This window comes from Malus domestica, chromosome 12 (assembly GCF_042453785.1).
Source record: "Malus domestica chromosome 12, GDT2T_hap1".
NCBI lineage: Eukaryota > Viridiplantae > Streptophyta > Magnoliopsida > Rosales > Rosaceae > Malus > Malus domestica.
Genome location: NC_091672.1, coordinates 2703778 through 2716258, shown reverse-complemented (window position 1 = coordinate 2716258; position 12481 = coordinate 2703778).

Here is a 12481-nt window from a genome sequence, read left to right as displayed (position 1 = left end):
TGGAGAAAAGTCAGACCAATCTCCATCTAACTATATATAATATTTCAATGGCATTTGCATAGGGTATATATTTGTAAATAAGTGCTATTCATTTTAATTTCATCATCTTTTTCTTTGCAAGAGAACCTTCCTTTCACTCTTAAAAGCTAAAAAAAAAATATCGATGTGGTAGATTGTCTTAATGGGTACAAGTTTTCTCATGTTTGAGGTTCAAATCCTCTTCTCATTTAGTAGTGTAGCTTAGATAATAACATTATTTGTAATATTTTTTTTTTTGAAAAGATTGTACTAAAATATGACGTTATCAAATTAAAGCCAAAAGCCTATAGGTGGAGAGATATTTTAGTATCAATTTCATCAAAATTTTGTCAAAATAAGTTGTTATGTTGGAATAACCATTTATATAATTAGGGTCCCTTAACTCATCAAAGTGTATAATTATGATCTTTTTCGTCAACTACGTCAAAATTGTGTCAAAACGAGTTATGTTAGAAGGATCATTGCTACAATTGGGTTAAAGTTAAGAAACAATTTCTCCAGTTGAATTAAAGTTGATGTACCAATAGTAATGAATTTTTAGTTGAGGGACTATAGTTGCACGTTTTGATGAGTTGAATGACCAATGGTAATGAATTTTTAGTTGAGGAATCATTGCTTCAATTGAGTTAAAGTTAAGAGATCATAGTTACAATTTACTCACATCTAAATATTATAATGCAAGATATACGGTAGGTAATAGCATTTCAAACGTCGTTGTAATCTTGGATATAATTATTACTTAAGAAACGGGGTGGTTGGAAAGGGTTGACAGTTGTTAAGCAATTATGCGGGCAATTACGTACTAAACATTCTCCTAACCTGCATGTATGTACGTACAAGCAACTGCCATAATCAATTGAATAATTACAAGGGTGCTTTAGATTTTGACATTTTTCAACTCATTATTTCTAGATAAAAAACCCATCTATTTTTAAAAATCCAGTTTAAGCCCAAATTTAAAATTTGCAAACATATGGGAACACTATTGACCTATTAATACAATTTATTTACACCCATGCCACTCATACTTTATGGTCCCTTTTCCAAATTCCTAAATTTATGCCAAATTAAAAGTAGTAGAAAAAAGTGAAATAAAATGTACAAACTGTTTGCATTAATTGTATCCATATCAAACTATAAAAGTAGTTTTTTTTTCGTGATATATTTTGTAGCAATTTTATCCATATTAATTGGTTGGTAAATTAGTTTATTCCAATTATTTTTAAAAAAATACTACACCTATATTATATATTTTGAATCAAATAACATTCCTCTAACTTGTAGGTAAATTTTTTTCTATGTATTATTATGTATGTTAGACACGTTTGGTTGTTGTATAAACATGAGTGGAACATAATATTGTTGATTTTATACATCAAACTGCATTTCTTTTGTTATAGGTAAATTACTTTTCATGTACAAGTACTTCTGTTAGGCACGTTTTGTTGTTGTACATACAATATTTTGTATCATTGTAAAGAAAGATATTACATTACACCCATGGTATAATTGTTGTAGGTAAATTATTGGAAATTAATTTGTAGTTAGGTAATGAACATTTTGCATCATTGGAAATGAACATTTCAAATAGTAGGTAGGTAAATTAATTTGTTCTAATTATATTAAAAGAAATTACACTACACCTAGTTATATTTAATTTTTCCAATTATTAAAAACATTTATACCACACCCAACCAAATAACGTTTCTCTAACTTGTAGATAAATTAATTTCATGTATTGTTAGATATGTTAGGCACATTTTATTGTTGCATAAACATGGGTGTAACATAGTATTTTTAATACTATGCATCGAACTACATTTCTTCTTAATATAGGTAAATTATTTTCCATGTATCAGTACACATGTTAGGCACAATATTTTGCATCATTGTAAAACAAAATATTATATTACACGCATAGTATAATTGTTGTAGGTAAATTAATGTGCATGCAGATAATGAAATACATTGTTCTAATATATTAATAAAAAAAAGGATAAATTCAAAAGTATTCAAGAGTAGGGTGAAAAAACTGAATCGAATAGTTTTATGAAAATTCAAAGCCTTTCTAAAAAATTAATATGCAATAAATTTTTAACATTAATGTCTTGTTTTTTATTATTGAAAAATCATTTACTCTCTCCTTGCAATTAATTGTCTACATCAAATATGTAATAGGGGTATTTTAGGCACGTGAAAAATGTAAAATGTGTGAAGTAATATGAAATTAATGAATTTGCTTATGTAAATCCTAGTCACTGGGTTTTCTTTGAGTAAAAAAATTATGTAGGGTTTTATATGAAGAAAATTAAGTTTGAAGGGCTAAAATCATATTTTCAGTAATTACAACTACCCTGCCTATATTTTCTCTCAAGTTCATATAATCAAATGAACTATATATATTTCTTTAAAAAAAAAGAAAAAAGAACTATATATATAAATATATCATGTAATCTTTTCGGAGAAACTTTTAGGATGTCGAGAACACATTCCAATACACTAATTATTATAATATATGTGTTTAGAAATTTATTTTTTCAAATATCTAACAATTTGTATTATGACATTTGGTGTACTGAACCATGTTCTCGACATACTGAAAAATCTCTCACCTTTTAGGTGAGATTATAGCTTGAATTGTTTGTACCATATATAACCGTAGACTTGGCATTCGTGTCGTGTTTTTCGTGTTCGTTTTGTTTTCGTGTCATACCCGATATCTTAACGGGTCGTGTCGTGTAACACCCGTTAAAATAAACAGGTAATATCACCCGACGCGTTAAGGAAAATATATTTTAAATCAATAAATAATTAAATGAAAAACATAATACTAAATAAGTATATACATACCATATTGTCACATCCAAAACATCAAAACGCAATTTTCTTTTAAGTATATTTTCAATTACCTAAAGTCTTTAATATTTTTTTAATTAATGTAGAAGTGTAAAAAAAAATATAAAAAATATATATATAAACGCTTGTAACGACAAGTTTTACAACTTTCATGATTAGCTTAACTTCGAAATTCACCACTATAATCATATAAATCATAGATCAAAATTTAACCGTTGATTGTTGTTTAAATTTACGCTTCATTGCTCTCATCAAATTTTGTTTTTTCAGATTTTCTTTTTTTGAAAACTTGATCTATTATAGGATGCAGGAAGATGAACGGTTTGAATCGTTGATATTATATTCAGAGTTTTACGGTTAGTGAAAATATTGCTTGATGTTTATAAAGATTCTACAAACTATATGACATCAACTCATATTTCAGTTAACCGTAAATATCGAAACGTGTTATCAAAAATCTGAACCGTTCATCTTCTTACATCCGCCAAATGATCATGTTTTCAAAAAAGAAAATTTTAAAAATGAAATTCAGTAAGAAGAATAAAGCATAAATGACAATCGACGGTTAAATATATATTTAAGGTTTATGAATTATAGTGTTGGATTTCGAAGCTGACTTGACACACCCCGTCCCGAAGGAGGGCATGCTGGCCGTCACGTGAGAGTGACGTAACCATTTGCACAGTACGGAAGCTTTAAGATACAATTTATAAGTTGATACACCCGAAGGTGAGTCCTAATTTTGTCCAATCTGTCAGAACATCGTCGAATTCCTCGTAGCCACCACACCTCAGCTATTCTTTAACCTGGAGGGGCGCAAAACCAAAATTGAGTGGGTCAGTAAAACAATTCTTTTCCAAATCCAAACATTTCTCAAAACGTTGTAACCCCTCTCCGTAAAACCTGTATACTTTCCCAGAATGTAAAATATAAATATACATATATATTCTCAAAACTTCATTTTTACTATCTCAACATTTTTCTTTATCAATCATGCCATGCCATGTCTAATTCAACAGTTAAATATGGATGCATCAACAATAATCATATCAGGTGCAAGAAAGTAATCAACCAGAGGCCCTCTAATAGCCTGTACGGTTGAACCTAGAGCTCAAAATCTATCACTATCACTCTACCGGAGTCACCTCTGTGACCCGTCCGGCCTTCTGCACACAAGTTACGCTCTAGTGCTTTCTCATTAATCATCTGTGCACATAATCTAAGGTCACCCACCAGTCAAAATCTCACTAACACTCTTCGACTGGCCCGTCGCACCCACTCCGCGTGGACTGTGCGACCAGCATCTACTTGGATCCAAGGCGAGCGTGCGATGCGGTGAATACTATAAGCACTAAACTATGGTGCAGGATTTGAGCTCAATATACATCAACATCATCATAACAGTAATTAAATACTCACCTGATACTCACATGTGCGTCCGCCGCACCATTCATTCATATGCATCATATCTCAATTCATACTTTTCATATCATTTCATGCATGGCAATTCGATTCACATTTCTATATATATTTCATATACTTCTATGCATGATCTTTCAATTCACGTTTTCATATCATTCTATATACCTTTCATTTAAAACATAATTTCATTCTAATTCAATTTCTGGGAAAGCGTCAAGTATATATATATACGGAAAACAAAACTGCCCACTCACATATTACATCGACGTCTCGTAAGTCCCTGAGCATCCCTTGGCCATGCCCGATGCCCGCATAAACCTCACCTATACAAAAGTAACCATTTTGACGTTATTTAACGCCTAACCCAAATCTTAGTTAATAACTCCTCATATATTGCTCAAATTGGGTATATGAATATACCACCGTGACCTACACAACCTCAGGATCATCCCCATATTTTTAAAATAATTTTTCGAGGTCTCACGCGCCCCCACGCGCCTGACGTGTCACGGACCTACGCGCCCCCACGCGCGGCCACGTGACATGCACACAGACGGCTACAGTGAACGGCGTTAGGGAATATTCCGTTAAATCCTAGCATTTTCCGTTAAATATCCAACGGTAACGGTAACGGCGTTGGCATATTCCGTCAGTTTTGACGGAATATTCCCTGTCTTCTCCGGCGAGTCGCCGGTCGCCGGCGACTGTTCGCCGGTTTCTGGAAAATTTTCAAATCCACTATTCTCCTTCGTTTTTCAACCAATTTCTTTGAATTTTATACCAAAATGAAGCATTTAACATGTACTATCACGTTGGAAAGGTTTTAGGGCCTAAAAACAACTAGATCATACCTTCCAAAATTCCTCAAATTCGGCCAAACTCGAACCCAACGATCCCGACGTCCATTTTGTTCAAACGAGGCACTCCGAGCCTCCTCGTGACCTCCTTAAGCTCACTGTGAGCTTTGTTTAACCTAAAACACGGCCAACTTAAAGTTTGTGAACAGTGCAAATCCACGGGGTGATTTGAAACTAGGGTTTTTGAAATAGAACTCACCTGAAACTTGTACCCCCGTGCTCGTGAAGTTCCCAAGATCACGATGGTGATCTTAGATTGGACGTTCGTGTAGAATTGTGGTTGTTCTTGGTGTTTGCCGTGAGTTCGAGAGTAAGAGAGAGAGTGAGAGAGTGTTTCTGAAATGAAGAAAGAGAGAGAGAGTGACTAGGGAGAGCTGAGGAAGAGAGAGACAACCTACGGGTTTTGGGGAAGAAATTCAGGAGGTGGGGATCCCACGTGATAAATTCCAAAACCAACATTAAAACTTTAGTATGTAATTGTAACCCTAAGTCTAAGTTTATGTTTCTGACACTAAATAATATTCCAATTAATATAGATTAGGGGATTTAGGTAAAAACCAATAGATAAATGACGCACCTTAATCCCGTTTAAGGGCGTTTCTGTAATTTCACGTCATCGGAATTAAAATTCCGGGACGGGCTGTGACATGACTCATTTTTTTACATTTTTTACACTTCTACAATAATTATTATTAATTTTATTAATTTTACCCTCAAATAAAAAACATTATTCATGAAGGTTTGGAGGATTTTAAAAATCTAAACGATAATGCAAGTGTAACCATTATCTACTCGTGGAGGAATAATGATGAATCACGAGTGTTTATATATTCTTTCACATTTTTCATATGTGTATGTATGTCTTCTTAGTTCTTGCCTATACAAATACTATATTAGTTTATTTTAATTTTGGACAACAACATGTTAAGTAAAATTTATCCTCGTAATGATAATAAGGAACTCTCATAATAAAAATAAATAATGACAAAAACTTTTTTTTAAAACTTATATAGAATAATAATACAAAACTATATATTTAATATAGAATATATTGTATATATTAATATGATTATTGTATTTTATAATAAATCTTTTAGTAATTAAACTTTAAAATTATCAAAATAAATTTTTTCTTAACGGGTCGAAATGGGTTACCCACGTGTTACCCGCGTGTATACCCGTTATTAACGGGTTCTTAACAGGTCATCCGATAATGATCTGATAAGTTAACGTTTTGATCTGAAATCTATTATTTTCGTATCGTGTCAGAAACTGCTCGGTCTATATAACCGATTCTGAATTTATCGATTACTTGTTACCATCTAAGCCATCACTCAAGAATTTACTGAAGCACATGAATTAAACCCAAATAAATGAGCGCCACAACACGTGGCAGATACACCTATTGACTATTCCCGTAACCAATGAGAGGTTTTCCTTTGACCTAGAAACCAATCACCGCAAGTATGAATGCCACAACAAACCTCATAAATTTCTAATTTCCCAAGTTTAAGAATCTCCAACAACCTCACTTTTATATAAAATAGAAACACCTATTACCTTTTATAGTTAACCATCATTTACTATCTTAAACACTCTTTGATAACTTAAACATCTGCGGTTTTTTGCCTTTCGATACTTTGTTTTCTTTGTGGATCACCTAACATCTCTACCTACTGACAAACCTGCAGATGTCAACTTCATTAACAGTTGGTTAATTATTGATCCAACTTTTATGCATATAAAGTTATCAACGCTAATGATTGCACACTTATCTCCGCACTTAGGCTAGTGTTCTACTTATTTCACCATTCTTGTTCTCTCCGAAATTATATTATGTATACATACACTCATATGTGCAATAATGGTATATATGTATGCTTGTATGTAGTGGTAGTTTTAAGATTTTAAAATCGGATGATCCTTATTAGGTGCTAGTCAGGCGACGGGTCTAACGCCTATACACCTAGACATGACCTAGACGAACTAACATAATTTAAGCAAATTTATTGTATATCCTATAAATAAGTCTCTATTTACACTTAAAAAAAAACTATATTTATATTGAGAATTTGAGTTTATTATTTTAATTAGGTTTATTATTTGACAATACCATACAAAAATATCAGTTTTTCCTTTAGTATTTTAGTGAATTTGATGGTATGAAATGAAAGTTTAAGTGATTTCGAATTCGTAGTACTTTACGAAATATTTTTCAGATGTCGTATGAATTTATAGTGAATTTAAAAAAAAAAAGGTGTCAAACATATGGTACAAAAAGCCCTGATTGAGTAATACATCATCCCTTATTAATTAAAATGCTAGTGGCACAAACTAATTGGACAACAATTTTAAAAAAAATGGAGAGTTTGTCACATGAGAAATGGAAAGAGAAAATCTTTTTTCTTCGTTGGAACCAAGGTCCAAGAATAGCAAAGTCATGGTGGTCTTCTCCTGTTCCTCTTCGTCTAAAATTAGATCTTTCTTATTGGTTCAAAGCTTCTGTTGCACAACATCTGCACAGCCATGGCGGTCTTCTATGTCCACCACCTGCCTAAACCGTTGGGTGGTCCTCAAATATCCTCACATGCGCTTCTTCGAATTACCGACTGGTCCCAAAACCACCCGAGTCTATAAATGGATCCACCCCCTGCATGTATATATGTGGGTAGGTATATATACGAAAAAAAAGAAGGAAAATACATATACACTAGTGAGATAGAAGGGGCCGGCCGGGGACATGCATGGATGGACTCTCATACGTCAGTGTGTGATCATATGTCATATGAGACATTGCAACCCAGATAATGTTAACCAGTAGGAGACATAGCAACCCATCACATGCAATCACGCATATTGCTGCTGCAAGTTAATAGCTAATAATTTTGTTTCCCCTGATTTTAAGGGCATCCAAGCACGCCATTTGCCCTCCTATATATATATATAATTCAAGGCATAAAATTGACCAACCAACTGCCTTCCAATCTCTTAAAATGATTAATTAGCTGGTGATATTAAGGCATGGGTTGTCTCATACGATCCGAGAGAGATATTGCTAATTTCCCTTATTCTTTCTACTAGTGATTTTTGCACATTCTTTTTCACATTTCGCCATTTTATTTTGTATTTTATTTTTTTATTTATTCAATTTACTTGCTGAAGAATGAATATAAAGGAATGAATTAAATTCGCTTTCCAAGAGGTAAAGTAGAGCGAAAGTTTCTATACTTATATTTCTAATACGAGAAATTTCTATATGTACCTAAACTCGTTTTAGTTATCATTACGAGATGATTTAGTGGTTGGTGATGAATTTCACGTCCATATTCCATACGCTACGTCCTAGGTTCGATTTTAGCATTGGTAAATCACAATATGGTGGCCAAAACAATGTTAAAATGCCTTTGGGAGTCTTCTCGGTCTCTAAATGGTGGACTGATGTGGCAAAGCCACCAGCTGGTCCTTTTATTATTATTAAAAATATAAAATTAAAAAAAAAAAAACCCTTTTTAGTATACTACGTAGTCACTTCACGTTCATAAATTAAAGTAATATCACGTCATCCTAAAATAGTAACAACACATCACAGTATGACAATTACATTTACATTCTTTTGATAAGGGTCAATTCAATTAATAATACATGGTTGTTATTGAAACCATCTTCAAGTAATCAAATTGTCTTTACTCATGAGGCTTGGCGGTGGCACATATTCGAAGGTGAAAGAGATCATTTCCGAATCTCTTCCACCAAGGCCACCAGATCAAGTGATCTGATCTTTTGAAATTTCATCAAACGGTCAAAAGTTATTATAGTTTTTAAGGGATCAAAATAGGTGGGCTGTTGGTTGAAATTTCAAAGACCCATATCACTTGATTCGATGGCCTTAGTGGAAGAGATCCAGAGAGGATCTCTTTCCATTCTAAGGTATATCATCTGACCTGGATCATTAGAAGCAGTTATATAACCAATAGGATCCTTTCCAGGTTTTCTTTGTGAAGATCCTGAGGATTGGTAAATTATGTCCGTTCATCGTACAACATGTGGTCAGTTTTTGTAAAGTACTGTTTGTGTTTAATTTTAAATAAAAAAATTAAAATGATTTCTAACCTCATAAACAGACATGATTCACAGATTTTCCAAAATTGTCATAAAGAGAATCCGGCGAGGATCCAGCTAGGATTTGGATTTGTTAAATAAAGAATTAACGCAGCAAGTTGTCATGGAACAGATTAATCTTTTTAATCTGATTTGAACTTATTTGTTATTAGATTTCGTCATCGAAAAAGGACCCTCTCCTGATCCCTTCCACCTAATCTTCTTCATCAAACAATCTGGGTCCTTGAAATTTCATCCAATGGCTAAAAACAGGGGCCCACTTTTAAAGTTATAATAACTTTAGCCGTTGGATCAAATTTCAAGGGTCCAAGTTATTTGGTGAGGAGGACTAAGTGGAAGGGACCCGAAAATGATCCCTTTCCATCGTCATCAATTAGGTTCAGACATTCAGGAATCTTTTTTTTTAATTTTTTATTTTAATTGAACTTTTATTTGAGAAATTTCTCTTCCCAACTTATATATGATTTTTCTCGGCCACCCAAAATTTTGAGGTAAATGTTGGTAATAGGTTAAAACTGATGCAACAATTCATACTCGATCAGTCTTAATCTTTACTTCGTTTACAAAAACGAAAATGTGGGTCTTCTCAATTTTCCCACTAGTTCCACGAACAATGTGGTTCTTCTCAATCTTCCAAATCAAAAATTTCTTTGGTCAAATGGAGTTAGGTGTATGTACTTAAAATTGTAGGCGGTTCAAGTTTGAAAATATGAAGACTATGAATTATGTTCTTGTTGACCCTAAAAACTATCTAGCCTACGTGGCGCGCATGCTGGTCGAATGTGGGGCATGCCAACTCGTCGGCCGAGCTCGGCCGGAGAGTAAAATATATTGATGCGGCGTTGGGTACGCTGTTGACTTCTTGATCTCGCGACTGCGGCTGAGGAAGGAACACGTATCGGCTTTTGGGTTCTAGAGCCAAAAGACAAGGCTGCTAGTTCTGCGAAGTTCAATATTAAATTCGGCTCTTAATGTGCCGAATGTAGTAACTTAGCAATACCTTACTTCGTCGAGAAGGCTAATGAGAAGAAATCTTCCAACAAGGACTCATAAACCCTTATTGGCCAAGACTTGGATAAATAACTAGTCGGTCTCGAAGCAGTGCTATTTAACCAAACTGAAGGTACTCCTTAGTCGGTTGATTCTAAAGCTCCAGTGTTGTTTATCCAAACTGAAGATGTTGCCGGTTGCCTCCACATTGCTGTTTCTCCAAACTGAAGATGTGTTGGCGGGAACAAAGAAAATAAAAATCTCAAAGTGTTTGAAAGGTTTGCACTGGGCAGTTGTGTGTTGAATTGGAGGGGCTTTGAATGATGCACTCCCCTCTCTATTTATAGTAATGACTTCCTCCATGGCAAAGTAGAATTTAACTCGGACTAGAATTCCTTAACCCAATCTTATCACGTATCGACCAATCATAACCCCTATAGGACTTTAAACCAAGCTCTTTAATCACTCAGATTCATCCCTTGATTCACGGCATCTTTTCTGACTCAAAGCATCCTTAATTTTCGAGAATCCTCACTGTACTGGGATTTGATCACCTAACCCCTATCCAGATAAAACCATCTCCTGATAGGATTCTGCCGAACTCCAGTCGGCTCAGTGGGCTCAGGCCATGACAGAATATTCCCAGTATCCCTTTCTGGACCGAGAATAACTCTAGGCTCGGCCCAAAGCGTTATTTCGGACCCAAACAGTTTCACTAGCAAAAAAATGCACTTCAGACTTATGTTTTTGAAAATAAGTATATCTTGCTGGATGGAATAATTATTTATTTAAACGTGCTAATTGGGATGGAGCTCCTAATAGTTGAAGAGGCTTTACTAAAGGAGCTACGTTATTGAAAACGAGTCTTGCTTGTGGGCGCATTGGCTTTGGTGAGAACACTGTATTTTGAACTAATTATTGTTCCTTTTATTCTAAAATAAATTGTGGATCACATTGTCAACACTTCATTTAATCAAGACAAAGGTATTTGGAATAAGACTAGTGATGAAAATTTCACTGTTAAATCTGCTTATAATCTTACTTTACAAGTGTCTGAATGCCCAGATAGGAGGTGGAAGTCTGTTTGGCAATGGCATTTTACCTCCTAAAGTGAAATATTTCTTGTGGCTTCTTTTACTTGATAAACTCCTCACTAAAAATCAATGCTTTAAGAGGGGGTTAGTTGTTCATCCTTCGTGCTACAAATGTGTGGGAGTCTGTAAGTCTATTGCGCAAGTAGACAGAGATTGCCTTATTGCTATTCAGGTATAGCAAAGTGTCAAATTTCCAATTTATTTTTTTTTACCCTTGAGGATATCTTTGAATGGGTGCATGATAAATTTTGTTCGAAAGGTTCTCTTCCTTGATCAATTTGAATGGCGTCTTGTGTTTTGTGTCACCTGCTGGCTCATCTGGTACTAGCACAATAAAAGCACTTTTTAGCGTGATTTTGTCTTCCCAAGTGATCCCAAAATTATTACTTTCGCATGGTTGCAAGCTAATATTATTACCTCTCATAAGACACCTAGAACCCTTTGCTTCTTTTTTTCATTGGGAACAACCTCCAGAAAGGTGGTTTAAACTCAAGGTGGAAGGTTGGAGAAAAGGCTCTCTTAAATTTATTGGAGCATGTGGGATTCTTAGGAACTCATTTGGAGCTTGGCATGTTGGGTTTTGTGTTAATCTTGAGCCTGAAGAGATTCTCAATGCTGTAATTTGGTAGATCTTTTTGGGATTACAAATTACTTAGAATAAAGAGGTTGCTGATTCCGTCATTGTTGTCCAACTGATATTTCATGGTGCCACTGACATCATTCTCTTGGTGAATTGATTCATTGTCGTGCAATGTTATATTGTGACTAGGAATGTAAGATTCAACATATCTATCGTGAGATGAATTTTGTTGGTGACGGATTGGCCAACCTAAACCCCTCCATCCTTTGGGTCCAGTCTCTTTTGAGCAAGCTCCATCTTCTTGTAAGTAATTATTATTGTCTAATATTTCTCGAATCTCTCGATTACGCGATATTATTTTGTGGTTCCTTTGTCGGGCTATTAGCCCCTTTGTTTAACAAAAAAAAAAATTAAGAGTAAGAATGTGATGGCACTTCTTTTCTCATTTTTCATTTCATTAATGGATTGTGAGAAACTAACATAACATAAAAACGAGTAATGTTGTTTAAACATGCAAACAGACA